The sequence below is a fragment of the Lagopus leucura genome, unplaced genomic scaffold (genome assembly GCF_019238085.1).
Source record: "Lagopus leucura isolate 7727_CA_CO unplaced genomic scaffold, USGS_WTPT01 Super-Scaffold_100002, whole genome shotgun sequence".
Taxonomy (NCBI): domain Eukaryota; kingdom Metazoa; phylum Chordata; class Aves; order Galliformes; family Phasianidae; genus Lagopus; species Lagopus leucura.
In genome coordinates, this window is record NW_024962263.1 from 26,378,892 (window position 1) to 26,398,069 (window position 19,178).

General features: G+C 35.4%; 1 long non-coding RNA gene across 1 annotated transcript; it reads right to left on the bottom strand.

Moving 5' to 3' along the window:
• Window positions 1–918: 918 nt before the first annotated feature.
• On the bottom strand, window positions 919–12,311 carry LOC122178513. The gene is made up of 3 exons (XR_006178362.1): window positions 12,250–12,311; window positions 1,244–1,353; window positions 919–1,020 (listed from the first exon to the last, which is right to left on the bottom strand). It is a non-coding gene; the product is annotated as an uncharacterized LOC122178513 (long non-coding RNA).
• Window positions 12,312–19,178: the final 6,867 nt, after the last annotated feature.

A 19,178-nucleotide genomic window follows, 5' to 3' on the forward strand; every position in this document is an offset into this window, starting at 1 on the left:
TAAATAATCATAAAGAATTCTGTTTATCATTAGCTCTTGACAAAGGCTACACATTATGGATAAAAAACTACAGTGGAAAGAGTAATGAGTCAGAAACTAATCACACTTCCTCAGATTCAGAGGATTCTATCAAACAATGCCATTAGATTTTTTTCCATAAATTAAACAACATTTCAAAGTAGTTTTGAAGCCTTAGACAATTTCTGCAATAGTCAGTTTATGGTTTAATGAAAATTTCTATGTATGAAGAAATATACAAAACACAGAATGACAGCAAAGATAATTTCTAAAAAAAATTATACTAAGACTAATTACAGAATGATGTGTTTATATAGACAACATGGTTGTCAATTCTCTAGAAAGTTTATACTGTAGTATAAAGTTCCACTTTATACAGTCATATAGAGCTCCACTTTTAGATCATACATTATGCAGTACATTGTATAAATCCGATAAAACTTTTACAAAATAATCAAAGCAGAACACAAGTAATTATCCTTGTAGGTCAAGCATTCAATTGTTTTCTGCAAGGATTAATTAAAAAGATATCTTCTCACAATTTAAAAGCAAGATTCTCATAAATAGCTAAGTGCCCAATCCATTTTTTCAGTAAGGTTTTCAGAAATTCTCAGTGAGAGATGAACAGAACTCCTAAATGAATAAGGCTAAACACTGACTAACAGAATGCTACAGTTCACAGGATTAGACACAAAAATCAATTAAATCATTCTTGCTGATTTCAATGAGCCATAGCCTTGATAAAGATGAACATGAAGTTTTACTCACAAGAAAAAGGGATACTTCAACTGACATTAGGCCACTGCCACTGCTGGCTGCCCCCAAGAATAGAGCCCCTGCCTGGGTCCACCATGGCTGTTCTAATTATATGTGGTCCCCCCTTACGTGGAGAAGATGCATCTCCTCTCTGCTTTGCTTCTTTTCACATTCATGACTGACCCAGAGAAAGGTATCTGTCCCTGTTTTCCAGAGGATGCTGAAATATGAACCTTGATGAATCTTCTACTGACAGAAGAAAATAGAGAAAAGGGAATGGAACAATAAACACAAAAATAAAAACTCAGGATTTTTATAAGCTACCGTTACATAATTTTTTGTACTTGCTTTTATCAGGGGAGTCTGGACTCAATGATCTCTTGAGGTCCCTTCAATTCTATGATTCTTTCTGACTTAATAGATCAATTGAGTTAGAAAAATATATTCCTCATTCCACTGGATGGTTTACCTTCTTTGCCCTTCTTCCAAAGCCAGTTCTGGTAGGCTTGCTGCTTAAACTCCCTCCAGCCAGTGCAGGCCTTTGAACAACGTGGAGTCAGGAGCACCACCATGTGGCACCTGGGAAATAAAAAAAAAAAAAAGCTATTACAACTGAAATGATGCAGGAAAAAGGCTGATAGGGGAAAGTTGCTACAAAATAGCACGACTTTTTATTTATTTATTTATTTTAATAAAGGTAAGCAAAACTGTTTTTTTTCAGTTTAAAAATAATATTAAATTATGTGGACAGACAGATAGATAAATTGTAGGATCCTTTCAGAATCTCAGAAAGACGTGTGGCCTGCTTTATTCTTACTTTCCAAACTTTAGAGCACTGGCTTTCTTAGGGCCTATACAACATAAACACATTTAACTTTCTGCTGTGCTGAGGCTGCTTCCTACCAGGTTAATTAATATCCCTGCTTTCATTTCCCATCTAGCACTCCTGCTTGCTGTAGTTTAAACCTCAAAAGCATACACAAGGTCAGGACCATTTTTTGTTCTGAGCTTGGATGCCCCTCTGGCCAACGAGACATCACAGTGCTATAAAAAGGTCAGTGGGTGAGGTAAAGATAAAGCTTGTTCAGTCAGCAAAAGGGAAATTAAACCTATATTATTACTTGTTTTAAAAGCAAATAAGTAGATAACATTATAATAAGAGCAATTAGTTGCAAAGATTCTGATCTAAAAGAAATTATATTGGTAGAATATTTTATAACAGTGATAATGTGAGAAATAAATGATTTTTTTGGAGACCAAATCTCTTGTGAAAAAGTTTTAACTTGTGATATTGCAATCACAGATGTCCAGCAAGCAGGATCACACAACCAAAAACACATCGCAGCTTTATATCTCCTATCCACTGACACCAAGAATTCCTCCTGTTCCCTAGTTAATCTACCCTATACTTACTATTGTATTTACATCCTAATCCCATCAACCTTTAATCACTCTCTCTCACCTCCTACTTCGTTACTCCTTGTTTATCGTGTTTGTCCCATCCATATGCCTATCTCAACAGCTGAGCCTCTCACTATCTGCTTTTCTGTTAATCTAAGATTACCATAACTGATGTGTGAGGTTGGAGGAAAAAAACAATGACAATTTTAACTCTCACAATAAGAAAAATTCAATTTCTCTGTATTTTTCAAAGTTGAGGAAAACAAATCAAACATTGTAATTAAAATAACGACTTTATGAACTGTAAAAGTACTATACTTTTACAAACAAATCTTCAGAATAGCTGTGCTACTCAAATGCTGAATTCTACTCCCCATGAAAGGTACATTTTACTGAGAACTCACCTAGGTCCCAGCCATATGACATACATCTGTGGGATCTTGTATTTTCTACCAGTTTTCTCTGATGCTAAGGTGAGTTTGGCTGAGGAAAACAGGCCCTAGTGCTGAGAAACATTTTCAGCATGCCATTACTCCAGACAAAGTCAGAAACTTAAAACAGGAAGAATAGGATGTCTCCAGAGAAAGACATCTTCATAGTTACAGTTAACCATAATCAAACTTCAAAGAGTAATTACTTGAACTCTGATCAAGCTTAGGGACATCAGACTAAACTGGTGACTTTCAAATAAGCACCTGAAAGTACACGCTCAGAAACAATCGTGTCCAAAAACACAAAGGGGCAGTAAAGGGAGCTCAGGGGCTGGCTGAAAGTGTGCCAGCTTTGCCAGGCACAGAACAGCTGGTATTCAGTCCCAGGACCACCCAGGTCCTATGCTTGTGTTCCTGCTGAAGCACACTGCTTCCCTCAGTCTTGTATCACCACAACTTCCTGGTTGTAACAGGAAATCACAAAAGAAATACATTTTTCAAGAGATTCTAGCTTTTCTGTTGGCATTCACAACTGGGAGTAGTCCCTTTTTAATACTTTTTTCCCCTTTTCATTTATTATTTTATATCTTTCAAGACTAGTTCACTTCCAGAAATACAGATGTTTGCAGCATTAATAAATAAGCAAAAGAGTATCATCATCTTGCAGGTTTCTGACCCTTCAGAAATGTCTGGCTTTGTTGTCTAATGCAGATTATAGTGCAAATTCTTCTGCTTGTACACACATGACAAACATTTTGGGCACAGCTGGCTGGATTTTTTTTCGAATGGCTGCACTGGCATCCCAAAATGCAGCCAGACAGTGTCCTCTGGCTTCTGCTATCAACCAAACATTTAATTGTAGCTCATTATCATTTCCTCAATGTTACAACAGAAAGGGAGGGAAAGAGTGAACATAATTCTAAAACATAACATATAGCATCTATTTCTCTTGTGGAAAAAATTTCTTTAGTGGGAACCGAGGAGAGAGAATCAATTTCTCCCACATGAAATTTTTTTTCCATTTCACCTTTCTCCCCAAGGATTAAATCCTAGCAATATCAAAGATTATAAAGAAAATAGAAACATATGGGCTTTTCTAATTGCTGTCCTGCTGCATCTTATTAAAATATTAATACTTCTTATTTATATAGCACCTGTCTGCAGGAGCATCCTAGCTGCTTTAATTATAGAGCAAAGTCTATTTTAAAGATAAGTATGCATAAGAGGAAAACAGAAATCATTAAACATTATTCAAAATAATAAATACACTCAGTGTGCCTTGAATGCTGCATTATGATTAAAATAATCCCATGAATCTAACTTTTGGAGTGCCTTTTCAAATCTCAGGAGAAAATCTCATCCAACACACCACAGCCACGAGAACAAAGACACAGACGGCTTTGTCAGCTTCTGCAAACAGTGTTAGAGCAACACAATTTTAAGCTCTCCGAGGAAAAGATACTGCGATTGTTATTTATGTTACATTGGTGCCTAGGAGGCAAGAGCAGTCAGGCCCAGAGTTCCATTAAACTCTGCACTGTACAAGTGCAGTACAAGCCTGGTGTCAAGAGGTGAGTCCTTCCTGCCACCAAGCCTCTGACCTGTGCTGTGCCTGCTCTCACCAATTTCAGACAACCGAAAAAAAAAAAAAATTGCCTTTCAGTCAGAAATGGCAACTGCAAAATGTAAAAATAGGACCATGTCACAGGTAAATAGGAAGACAAAATTGAGAGGAAAGAAGAAACAGAGAGACAAGAGGTTGCTTTCACAAATTCTATGTCAAAGGCAAAACACAACTGAGATCTCCCACATCTAAGTGTAAATCTCTGTTCCTTAGACTCAAGAACCATGACTGTAAATATGAAGAATTAAACTGCTATTAAAGCATTTAATTCCAGAAGAAAAATGAAATGATGCATAATTCTACTGGTAGCTAAAAACATGCACCCAGCAGTAGATGAGCAGAATCTTCCCTATTCAGACTATAAAATTATGATAGTTACTATATTTTGTATAAGTTGTATATATCAGTCAAACGTTCAAGCAGCTCAGCAAACCATGATGTCACAGTCTGTTTTTTTTTCTTGAGCAAGCGAGCATCCAGTGAACATATGAGCATGGAAAGTGAGGGCCAAACAGTCATTCTGAGGTTGTAGACCCCAGTCTGGTCACAATGCCTACTGAGCAAATACTGAATTTTTAAAATCATCAGTATTTTTCCACAAATCCTCTGCAATGACATCTCCTACAAAACAAATGCCCGTGCACTGGGTGATGGACTTTGTACTGTGCAGATATGTGCTGGAGGTGAGCACCCAGACTTCAAAGCACAGAATGCTGAAGCACTGATAAACGGCCAACAATCTCTTGTAAAATCCCTTACAACATCAACAAATGCTGCAGTTTGTGCAATATAAATAGGCTTCTGAATAAACTACAACATGCAAAAATAAATTATTTCTCTTTATATTTTATGTAGTCATTATGTATATTGACATTGTTACTGCCCTATTTCAAGCCTTACAGAAAATAAGTCCTCCTGTAGTCATTACCCAGCCTTTCTATGACCAGATCAGTCAGTTCTGAGTGACCTAGACTTTGACAACACAAGTGATGGCTCTGCAACATGTCACTCCTGCTCCTACTGCAAAACTATTGAGAGGAAAGTTGCTGTATATTATCAGTAGCACCAGGGGCCAATTTTTTTTTATTTTTTATTTTTTTGCAAGAGAGCCTTAACCTAAATTACTAGCAAACAAACAAACAAAAAAAAAAAAAAAAAAAAAAGTGAAAAAAGGTGAATTACTGTCTGTAACCAGAGTGGGACCTCATGGGAGCACCCCAATACCTTTTGGCATTTTCAGTCTGCTCTGATTAGAGTTAGTCTAGAACAGACAACCTGACAGAAGAACCACACAGAGCAAACACTAGTGCTCTGTGACCCAGCCTACCAGGCACTACTGAAATCTGAGAGTATTAACAAGGATTCTTCTGGCTCTCTGTGATAAGAAAGTCATTACTGATTGACAAGAGGACCTGGACTGAAATTCTCAGTATAAATCAGTGCTGCTCATGTACAAATATTCACAAATCTAGAGATACAAGATATTCCTTTTTTAACAGTTTTGTAATTTTCACTGTTCCTGACTGAAAGTTCATAGAAATTGATAACAATCACAATGTATGTATTATAACCCAGCTGGCCTTTGATTTTGCAAGACAGTGAATTTATTTGTTGTTGTTTTTAAAATAATGATAACAATTTTAATATGTTTTGGGAACAATGCTTCCCTCTTATTTCCAGTGTCATAGCAGTTGCTCTGCATAAGGCAGCTCACAATTTCAGAGAAGTATGAAAATATGGATAAAGAACTAAAAAAAAAGTCTTTTTTCACCCATTTAGGATGTACTGTCTCCCAGTAATAGCTCAGCTCTTCTTATAGCACATTTGCAGAGTTCCTCAAATCACTCAACCTAATGCATATAACATGAGTGCCTTACACAGTGATAGAGTTCCCCAGAGAATCACCTGCAAGAAGCATGTTATAGCAAAGTATAATCTACAGCATCCAGACTAGGAGGATGCCTTTGCAATTAGGCCAAATCTCCGAGTTTTATTAATTTAGACCATTTTTTTTTTCTTTCTTTAAAATTAATCAAAATTATGCTTCATCTAAGAGGCAAAGACTGTTTAAAGATAAAGTAATTCCAAGATATAAACTGTGGCTGCTCTACTAACTTTGGCAATACATGGACAACCTCAGAATGACCATTTCCCCATGTCATCAGAAACAGGGTGGAAAACAGCACAGGATAGCCATAGGAAATATGGTCTTGTTCAAGACCACCCAGTCTGAGGACAGATCATCATACTTCAAATCTTATAACTGCCTTGTGACAAAGGGGACATACTCTGTATCCTGTTCCATTTATTTGGAGAACAGAGCATTACAGTAGTGGCAACTTCAACAATTAGGTCATCAATTCCTCACAAGATTATTTTCTATCATTTTAAAATGCTGGCATATATCTTTGTGCTATAGCAATGAGACATAACATTGTGCAGTGATTTCTTCAAGTTAAGTGTGCAACTGCATGACTCATCTGTTTTCCAAAGTTCACATTGTTCGTATTTCAGAAGCCATTCTATAGGATTTTGTGTCATGGTTAACAATATAGTAATTTTTACTTCACACTTTTCAACCACCCACATTTATTAAAAAATTAAAAACTTCATGACAGCTCTGCATAGCCATCAGTCCCATGAAGCACATACTATTCCATTTACTCTCAAGGCAGATAATATAGGATTGAGAAATTAATTTGATTTGATTTAGCCTGCATGATTTACAGATTTAAGCTACAATCCCCCAACAACAACAAAACTGATTGTAATATGTGAAAATAAATTTAATAGACATTCACTGGAGTCACTGAGTGGTTCCTGTGCCTTCCCACTTTTCTCTGCATGCTGAATGATGGTTTTACAAATACTATGTGCTCACAGTTCAGTTGAGAGCAGTAATGAATTCAAAACAAACACATCAAATGCTGAAGACACATCAGATTCAAACCAATAACTACCTTGAAACATTTTTTAGCTTCTGGTGCATTTTCTTTTGTTCCAGTGTAAAAACATTAACACAACACAGACATGAAAATAATGGGAAGAAGTTTATGCAAAGGAGAGCCCCCGAGTCTGAACAGCAACCAAAGCAACTTTCCCAAACAGATTTCTAGTGCAGAAAATGATTTGTAGACCAAAGTCTATAAGGAATGCAGAGAAGCTGCAGTCTGACAGCTGTAATCTTTTGGTCACAATTTCATGACAAAAAGACACCAAATGTCAAGAATAATATTTGATTGTAGAAGCAGCCACAATTGGAGACACTCATTTCTGTACATGACTTATTAAGGAAAATAAAGACCATTGTGATTTGATCCCAAGGGAAAAATTCCAGCAAAAGGGAAAGAGGTCTTTACTGCAGCACATTTGGGATTCAGTGATCTGAGTGCTGAGGCAAGCAGAAATACCTTGTGCAGGGATAGGACAATTGACAGTTCTAGAAAAGGAAAACAAATAAGAGATAACAATAATTTAGAGCCAATTTATGCTTTTCTTCTCCTGTCACCAAAGATACAGCGTTCAGCCTGAGATCTTCACATATTCTGCAGCCCATGATCCAGAGAGATGAACAGTGAATCATGTCCTCCACTGTCAATATGTTCTCCTTTAAATTCAGCCTTTAGTACATCCAATCACATGTTGAGTTTTGAGGTGTATTGGCCTGCAGAGCATCTCCATTATTGCTCTGTTGCAGAAAGCCCTCAGAACCTGGCCTTGATGTTTTATTTCTTTTTTCTCCTCATTCGATGTGAGTATCATTTCTGTTTGTGCTATAGCCCTATGGCAACTTGTTAAACAATAACAAAATTGTATAACAATGTATCAATGCAAAGAGTATGCTAGTGTGCCTCACTGTCTCATGCACACTCTAGAGAAGATAGCAATCATGAATGCTACCATACCTAGCCAAAATGGCACAATGTACTCATAACCCAAGCGGATCTAGCTCACTGCATTTGCAGATAATTCTGAAACTGAACTGCCAGTTAATTTCTAATCTAGTTTCTACAGATGAAAGACTTGGTGACTGGCCCCACTTACTCAAACTACAAAAAACTGTGCCAAAATTTACTATTCTACAGTTCCAGGAAAAAGAGAAGCTTAGAAGATGGTAGAAAATATTTTGTCTCCCCTTTTGAATTTTCAGGTCTTAGAGTATGTCTTAATTTCCTCTAATTACTTCATTAGATCAATCTCCACTTGCAAAATGCAATGATTTTTGGCTGACTATAAAATAATCCTTTTCTCTAGTATGGACAGCAATAAATAACACTCACAAGGAAAGGTTACATTTTATTTTCTCATCAGTGCTTGGAAGCAGTTATTTTAAATTCTAAAGATCAGTGACAGAGAGGATGCTTTGAATTAACACAGATGCAATATGAATACCCTTTAATCTTCAATTTAACCTGTAAATACAAGCACACAATCTTGATATGTTTCGCTTATATGCATCTCAGTGCTAATAAAAATATCTACAGAGAGAGATGCAATAATAATAATAATAAATCCCTTCCAAAAGTGCAAAATGACACAGAAGAGTCATAATGAGCTATTACACTGCAGAGTCTTGTTTCAATTACCCAGAAGATAAGGATGACTTGAGGATTTTGTCATTCAATTGCAAATTAAAGCATCACTTCATATGCAACAGGATCAGGCACTGAAATCACCTGTCAGGAGTTTGACACTTACAAAAGCTTCATTGTTTGGAACTCTTCATATCTTTTCCCACTGACTTATACACATTGAGGAGAATAAACTGCTCATTCAGCCATTAAGGTCTCAGTGAAACTGTTGGCCCAGCCTGAAATATTTTCATAAAAATGGAATGAGGAGAAGGAAGAGGGAACTCCAACCAAATTATTTAGCTTAGAATCAATAATCTTGCACTCAATGAACAAGATTTTAAGGAACTACAATTCCTTATGGCCATGCTTATTATAAATATTAGTTAAGTAAAATGTCACCACTCAAGTTATACAAACTGATTTGACTACTATGGATTGTATTCTGGTGTAATGTTCTTGGGAATAAGTAATCATCACACATCTGAGTGACTTTAAAATCTTGCTCTTTTACAATGGGCAATTTCTCTGAAGTCAAGACCACTCAAACTGTTCACATGACAACAGCCTGTTCTGAGATGAGGATGCATTCCATCATTTTGTCAGTTGCTACTGCTACTTTTTCTATAAAAATATTTAAAATGAACTGAAACAGAAAACTGAAAACAAGTCTTTTATCCACTACTGAATGTTTCCCAAGCAGCTCTTCTACCAAAATAACCATCCTGCTTTCACTCAAAAGCACATATGTAAATCTTTTCATGTATTCTGTAATGACTTCAGAAGTGGCCCAGTCCGTCTTCAAGTGCCCTCAAGCAAATGTAGGATTTTATATTTTGTCTCTTTTAATCCAGATGATTTCTCTAACTGTTAGAAATGGAAGAAATGAAGCAAAGACAAACCCTTCTCTAATGACTCATCTCTCCTTGAAGTGTGACAGACAAAAATATGTAGGGAAATCTATACCTAACCCTTGATTCTCAGAGTCCTGAGTTATCTTTAAGTTGAAGAAAATACTTGCTGGATTTTGTCCCTCCATTCCTCACTGATATCATAGAATCACAAGGTTGGAAAGAACCTACAAGATCATCTAGTCCAACTGTCCTCCCATCACCATTACTACCACAAGCTGCTAAACCATATCTCATAGCTTCTCATCCAGACATCTCTTTAACACTGCCAGGGATGGTGACTCCACCACGTCCCTGGGCAGGCCACTCCAGTGCTTGACCACTCTCTGAGAGAAAAAGTTCTTCCTTATGCCTAACCTAAACCTGCTCATTGCCTGGGAGAAGAGGCCAAACCCCTCCTCATCACAACCTTTCTTCAAGAAGTTGCAGAGTGCAATGAGGTCTCCTCTGAGCCTCCTCCTCTCCATTCTAAACAATTCCAGCTCCCTCAGCTGCTTCTCATAAGATTTGTGCTCCAGACCCCTCACCAGTTTTGCTGCCCTATTCTGGACATATTCCAGGGCCTCAATACCTTTCTTGTAGTGAGGCGCCCCAGACTGAATGCAATACTCTAGGTGTGGCCTCACCAGTGCTGAGTACAGAGGGATGATTATCTCCTTGCTCCTGCTGGCCACACAATTTCTAATGCAGGCCAGGATGGCATTGGCCAAACAACATCAAGAGAGCAGACAGATTTCAAAGCATATGTTTTGAGACTGGATATCTTTCTGTAATTACGGCCAAAACTACTCTACAAAATCCCATTTAAAATACCTGTGAAATTCAGCCATGCACCGGAACATGAACAGAAGAGAAATTGCTGTCAGTTGTATCATGACCAGCAGTGCTATATCATATTTTCAATGTCAACATTAAAAAGAAAGCTTTTTAGATTAAATCTGACCAAAAAAAAAAATACATTACTATAAAAATAGTATAAACTGCTTATACGAATTACTTAGCGAAACAATAGTAGAACTATACCAAAGCCACAAAGGTTTCCACTCATAATTCCAGAAATCTCAGGGGCTAACAACAGCAAACCTGAAATCTATAAACTAAAGAAAAATAGTGTAACAATTTTAATAACAAAAGCGGACCAGATTTCTTATGTATCTGTTCAGGCCCTCTGATTTGTCTCCTGAAGAATAGTCCATCACAAAACTAGCAATACATCATACTTGAAGGCACAAGACATAAGAAACACCTTACAGAAAATAAAGTACTCTTTCTCACCAGAAAAGTTTTATTTACAATGATGAAGCAACACAGATAATCTTTTTATCTACATTCTGACAATCTACAGTCCAGTCAGTCCACCATAGTGGACTCTGGCTTGAGCAAGCAAAGAATTACAAAGAGAATAAAGTGGAAAGACATAACTCTCACCATCTTCCCAATGTCCCATCAGCATTAGCAGTATGCTTAGTCCAGAATGGGAGAGTAACTAATATGAGATGAGCATATATGGATTTGACCACACCAATCTCAGTATATGCCCTATTGAGCATCTTGCAAAGTTCACACATCATTTGCAAGAGTAAGTTCTTACAGTTTTCATTAGTAAAAGGACAAAGTCTGCTCAAAAGAGTGTTCAGTTTCTTAACATGTTAGACTCCACCAAAATATTTTCTGACTTCTATTTTATGATGTCAAGCCTCATGAAATAAGCTAGAAATAAATTTAAAAAATTAAATCCACAAACGGTGCAAGCTGATGGCCAAGACCCTTGGAAAAAATCATCATATACTCAGAAGCCTCTGATGTGTAGTACCCCTCAGGCAGAGAAGCAAAGCTCGCAAATGCACTGTACTACTCTCACAGGTCAGACTTTACTGCAAGGGGAAGCTTTTATCAGTAAAGACTTTTAAAACCATTGTGCCTGATGTTTTGACAGTTGTCATAAATTATGAGGATTCACGTTTCCAAACAGGATTTTTTTCCCCTAAAGCTACAATAAACACTGAATTTTCCATTGAGAATGAATAAGAGAGGAAAGGGAAGTTCTGCATATCACTGTGTAACTAATGAAAGAAAGAAAGAGAGAAATAGAGAAAGAAAGATGGAAAGAGAGAGTGAAAGAGTGATGGAAAAAGGAGAGGAAGGGAGAGAGGAAGGGAAGGAAACGAAGAATATACAAACCAAAAAAACTCTGAATGCTGGCCATGTAAGTAAAAATTCATAAGAAAAAAAAAAAAACCCAGAATTTTCCTAGCAGGAAAGTAACCCTTCTTTTCTCATTCTTATGATGTTTTCTCTTTTGAGCCTTAGAGAAAGAGCCAGTGGTACTCCTAACAGTGCAACAGTTTTAGGAAAAGATATAGCCTATTTCATGACATAGTAATGAGCCACAGAAAAACAGATCAGAACTATCACAAAGTCTACAACTACATCCAGCACAGTTACTTTCCCGGTTTTTTCTATACTTCCTTTACTATTACTGAGTGCAGTATATCAAACAACATTCTACTTGAGACCTTGGTAAAGAAATATCTCACCTTCACATGATCGATCACATAATTCAGGAATTGATAGCAATGACAGCATGAATTGATGATTCTCTTCACAGCTTGTCTTCAGCAACGTAAAATGAAGGAAAAGAAAAAAATCAGGAAATCAGTTCATCATTCAGTGGAAAAAAATCAACATAATGAACAAAACAGAGGCATGGTTGAGAAGGCTGATCATAATCTAGCTCATTCCTAAATATCTGATTGATTGATGAACTCTTTCCAAAAATCTTTCTGCTCTGGTGTTTTATGGAGAGTTTTTCCATGTGTCTGTTCAATTGGAGGAACAAATAAAGTTAAAATTTAACTTAAAGGTAATTTTGGATCTCAAGAAAGGGCTCAGAATAATTTAAAAAATAAAATGAAAACAGCAGGTGTTTACCATTCTCTGGAGGAAGTACACCAAAATATTCCAGAGGAACATTTCAGAACACATGCTGACCTGTGGATGTGTAGGATGAGAAGCTTCAACTAGAAATCTTGTGAGAATTTCAAATGTCTACAAATTGCAAGTACTACATAGGAAAGAGTGTGTATAACTGGTTCAGTTTCACAGTAGCATGTATCTCCAACATCGCTATAATCATTCTGATTCTTGGAAAATATGAAGACAATTCTGAGAGCTGTACTGCATATGAAATTGACTTTTATTATTGGCTGTGAGAAAACAAAACATTTTATTGATTTTTTGTATTTTTTCTTACTGTTAGGTATTATCTGGGAAACATTTGAAAGTATAAAAATATGTATTTATCTGTGCTGTGAATTTTTTCACTTATATAGATCTGTATATTATCTTGTCACAAATACTGTCCACACTTCTCAAAATGTATTTGAGTTTAGGTTCTGTTAAAAAAAGAATTATTTATCACTATAGAAAGCAAATATTCTACTACAGAAGTGAAAGAATTTACTCCTAAAACAAATAAAAGAAGAAAAAAAAAAACCAACAACATAGCTACACAAAGGGCTAACAGTCCAAAAGTTTGTGAGGAAGGCAGTAAATTTAGCTAATTGTATCCAGTTATACCTCATCTGCAGTTGCCCAGCATTTTAATAACTATGGGTTTGTAAATACACTTGAAGCAGTAGGCAGAAACAGCAGTTATAAAAGCAGGCAGGTCAGAGGGAAGAGAGGAGACACTAAAGTATTTTGTTCTGTTTTGTATTATATACAAATAATGTCTTATAATTAAGTATTTATGAATGTATTAAGTATTTAAAAATGTATTTAAGAATAAGGCAAAGCATGGAAAGCCTTATCATTTAAAACTCTTCAGATATTCTACAAGTAAAAATCTTTGACTATATAATTGAACGTGCAAATTCCAAGAAAGAAGATTTTCTAAGACAATCTGTATCTATTTTATTAAAAATAATCATGCTTCCAAACACACATAACACTTAGGTTAGCACAAACTAGTAGACATCTTCATACCTACACCTTTACTCTTGATTTGTGATACTTTCTTTGATCAGATGATTGACTTCACATATTACTTTCCTTTACCAATAATTTCACTCCAGATTTACCCCCCTTTGACTAGCAGCACATACAAACATTTTTCTGAATCTTTATGATATATGATATGATGAGTACATACAAAAAGTCACTGAACGACAAAAGATTTTGTAACTATTTTTCATATGATTTTCAATAGCTTTGGATTTCAGTTTGATTGTATCAACATAGAATCTAATATTAGCATTAACTTAAGGATATAAAATAAAAAATGTCCAAAAACATTATATAATTATTATATAATATAATTATATTATATAATATATAATATATATCATTATTATATAATATAAAAGTGATAAAACCACACAGTGGGACAACACTTGTTCTTGGAAATATAGGACAAATAAACAAGTGGAAAAAAAAGGCTTCCTATAGAGTAAACTAATTTTTGCAACCAGATGTATTTGCTGGCAAATTCAGGTGAAAGGAAGACCTGTAAATCCAGACAATAATAAGAACCTCAGTAGTATTGAAGCAATGCCTTTCAACAAGGTAAAGCTAAATGGGGCAGTGACTCAAATACATCCTTGCAGGTATTTGACAAATATTTCAACCTAGCCATTACTAAAGAACGCTTCTCAAAAACCTAGACCATTTAAACTGTCATCTGTCTTGCCATTTTGTTACATAAGGTCAGACTTGTTCAAAAAGAGTTTAATTGCAGGAGCCATATAGACGATTGCAGTTTTTCTCTAGAGGTGAATATACCAAATTCTACAAACTCTCCAACAAAGTCAACCAACGCTTTGTAGCAGCCAGAATTACTCTTTGCTAGCACAGGATCTAACCATAAAGTCATAGAAGGCCTCACTTTAGTAACCCTGTCGTCAAGAAGAAAAGGAATTGAATAACAAATCACAAGTAAAAAAAAGAAATGTCAGAAGGCACTTCAATATGTAGATATACCTTCAGAAACATATGCCAAAACAGCACACCTAAAGACATACCATTGAACTTCTGTCTCAACTGGAATAGTACTTTTCTGACACACTTGTAGATAGTACAGGAAGCAGATAAGGTGATATAAACACCTTTTCCATACAAATCAATTAAAATTTGCTCCTAAATAAAAAATGCAGCCTAAAGAAAGTTTGAAACATGTTGATAACTTCAAGATAATCATAAAGATAACTTAGAAATACCTTAGCAAGTTATATAAATTCTTGACTCATCACCAAAGAGATGAATAACAGAAGTTCTGCAGTTCCTTTACAGTGAAGTATGAATTTCACTTTTGAAAATAGTCTCCTGCACAAAGAGAGTAGAATCACTAGGTTTGCCCGGAGAGGTTGTGGATGCCCCACCACGAAGGTGTTCAAGGCTAGGTTGGACGGGGACCTGAGCAGCCTAGTCTAGTATTCAGTGTTGAGGTTGGCAGCCCTGCCTGTGGTGGAGGGGTTGGATATTCACAATACTTGAGCTCCCTTCCAAACCAGGCTATTCTGTGATTCTGTGTGATTAGATATCCCTGCTGGTAAGTCATCTAACAATTAGAAACTAATGCATGTCTATTCTTAACAGCGATATGCAATTGCTCTGACTCCATGTGTCTGGGAACAGTAATTTTAAGTGTCTGTGTAAAAAGCCATTTGAAATTCTTGAATATTTCTGAGAGAGAAATCTACATCAATGGAGACAGAATTTGAAGCACTTTTGAGGACGACTGCTGGCTAATTGACAATTCTTAACACAAAGCTTGATCTACACCTGAAATGTATTGTTATCATTAAACAACAAAAAAAATACCACTACAGTTAATCACCAGTAATATGCATCAGTTGAAAGATAACACACCCTGTTTTTGGAATAAATAGAATATATCTTTTTTAAATTTTCAAACATAATTAAAATAAAATATATCAACGAAAATGCATTAAGCCCTCACCTGTCACAGCTTTTATTTTTGTATTTGTAAAAAACCACAGGATTCAGCAGGAAGCTCACTTGTACAAATATTTGCAATTTTCTTGCTGACAAAAAATGATGCAACAGAAATAAGTATTTTCTTAAGGCATATTGCAAGACATACATTGCACTTTTACTTCTAGAGATGGAATTTCAGCTTAGCACTAAAGTTACTCGTAAAGATTACAAATACTGGTATACGAAAATATTTCATTTGAATTTTTTTCATGAATGTCTCAATTCTAAAATATGCTAAAATATGTACTATTTAAATACATTTAGAACTTATGTTCCTCATTTTTATAAAATTCATTTGCATTTTCCACAAATGAGAAAGAAATCACTTATTTTCATTTCTGACCTTTTATTTTTTTTTAATTCCTGAATTCATTTTTATAATAAAAAGTTTCGTAAGTAATACTTCTTAAGGAAATGAAGGAAATCATATCAAAATAAAGGTTCTCTTTCATTTTTCCTTAGGAACATTTGTTGTTTTACAGAATTGCAAAATTTCCACAAAATATTTTCTTTGATATCATTATCTTTGTTAATAGACACGTTCTATTGACAACTGCAAAGAAAAATATATATACCATCTATAACAGTTCACAGTATTTTTCTGGATTTAATTAAGAATATAATCTTCAAACATTGTTTTTGTTCTCATGAATGATTTGTCAAGACAAAACTTTAGTTATCTGTGCTTTTCATAGCATTATTTGTATCACAAAATAAACTATTCACTAACAAGATTTTAATGAACAAAGATGTTCATAATTATCCAAGCAAAAAAAAAACAACAAAACAAAAAACAGGTCATAGCAATGAATACTACTAAGACCACTGCAGGAAGCAGTCTGCTAAAGACTTGACCAGAATGTAAGAACTACACTTATTTACACTCACTGAAGTTGCTTTGGAAATTGAAGTTCACCAGCCAGCACAGCAATTCCAGAAGTAAGAAACATAGCATGGAACATGGTTTAGTGGGAGCTATTGGGAATAGGTGAATAGTTGGACTGGATGATCTTTCAGGTCTTTTGACCTTGGTGGTTGGTGGTGACCAACCTTGGTGATTCTATGATTCTATAACTATTACTTCTTTTTCACAGCTGTAATATGTCAGTCCTCTGCTCCGGTATATGTAACAGAAAATACTTCAAGTATTCTTGGGAAAATTATTATACACTTGCATATTTCAATAGGGAAACTAAACTTTTGTTAAAAAGATAGGGCACTCTTTTCTTTGCATGCAGTGATGTATATAATATCCCATATACCATGGTATTTTTGGCAAGGTAGCTTAGACACTCAACATAATAAGATCATTTTAAAACATTCAGTTTAAATTCTTCCTTAGAATAATTATCTGCCTTTTTTCCACTTTTTTTGGCTTGCTTCCTTATTAGAATTGGAAAATGAGTAAACAGATCTCTCAGCATGGGTATGCAGAAATGTATTGGTTTTGCCCTAGAGCAACATGACAGAGCTTCCCTATAGGTAGGAGCTACCTTCAGCTCTCATTAAACAGCAGCATGAGCTGAGACTGTGTGACAACCTGCATATGCATCCTTCCATTTTCTCAGTTAAATTCAGCCATGGACTATGTGAGCAATGGCCAGACTACCATTTATTTCTATTTATTACAATTTTATACTAGCCCAAAAAATGCCAATAAAAACGTACAAAAGAAATTATATAAAAACGTACAAAAGAAATTATATTCAAACAATGCTGGAGATCATCCAAACACTAGAAATGAAAATATGTGAGACTTTTTCAAAGACACACCTGTGTGTGGAAGGTTTTGACATACAGAAAGGACTTCATAGAAAAGCATTGGGTATGAAAAAAATTTTAACTACATACACTGAAGTTTTTAAAAATAAGAGTGTCTCTATGATTAAAAGTACATTTAGCCAAAATAAGAGAGCTTATACTTAAGCTTAGATAATACTTATAGCCTACGTGCACACAAAATCTTTCAGTAGAAAACCACAGGTTATTTATTTTCAGCAATGTACTTGAGTCTACTAGAGAGACATGCTGACTCCTTTCAATGCAGAGATCTTCCCAGCAATGTGATGGAATTACCATCCCCGGAGGTGTTCAAGAAATTTGTAGATGTGTTAGGAAGTGACATGGTTTAGTAAGCATGGTGGGGAAGAACAACTAGACTAGATGATCTTAAAGGTCTTTTCCAATCTTAACGATGCCATTATTCTGTTCTGCGTTTCTAACTCTTGTTAAATTCAGGATTAAAACAAGAACCACATTCTGGATATTTGCCAGAACTTTCTACCTCATGTTGTTTTATTGAGTTAAATATTATGTTGTATGTAATAATTCTCCTGTTCCAGCCAGTACTACCAGGGATTCTGAGAAAAATACATACAGAAAATGGAGAGTCCACAGAAACCTTCTAGAACCATAAAACTAATAGTTCATGCAAATACATAAGCACTCCAGGATTTCAGCAACCAAAGGCTGTAACAGGCATTTACTAATTAGCTCTCCTGAGTCAAATGCAGTTACTTTGTTTAATATGTAACAGTATCAATTTACAGGGCATTTCAATGATTAACAGAGCTTTCTTTGTTTTCTTACATCATGCACTGCAGGTGGTCAGAAGTAGAAGGTTTGAGTTAATTAAGCTAATATATTTTTTAGATTGAGAACTCCAGAATGTGAACAGTTTTCTGGAAGGAAAATTAATATCACCTAATCACTTAGCCAATGCTTTGAATTTTACTATGTTGTATCATTTTTGCTCCCATAGTTAAACTGATCACATAGAAAGAAGTCTAGCCCAATAAGGACTGGTGAACTATGACTAGTTCACACAGTTTTTGCTGGGAACTTCACATTGAAGGTCATTCTTTTTTTTTCTTTTCTCTGTATGTACTAAGTGGCTAAACTGCTGACTAAGATGCAAAAAGATAGTAAGGTATCTTTAAGACACTAACCACCAAAGAGGTTGAGATTCAGATCCACACTACACTACATCAGCTCAATTTGAAAAATATAATATAATAATCAGCTAAAACCTACTTTCAGAATTCCTAGTTTTAGCCAACTGACCAGAATGTTCTTTCTGAAGAAAAAGAAAAAAACGCTCATGCACATGGCACTGCAAATAAATTTCCAGAGCTAAAAATTAAATGATGAATTTTCTTAAAAAGCATATGATGAATGTATTTGTATACTGGTTGTTGCTTATATAGCTGGAGATAATTCAAGGTTAGTAATTTGAATTAATTTCCAAGTAACCATAGGTTATACAATAACCATTGAGACAGTACAGTCTGGAGAACTACTGGAGAATACCCACAAGATTTTTATGCTTGTAAAATTTAAGTAATCTTTACACTCATAGATACAACAGTGACTGCAGTTATGCAGGCTGCCTTTGTAAGAAAGAGAAAGCATCTGCCTACAGATCAAACTACCTAAGCATATTCTCATTTGACCTTACTTTTTCTGCCTT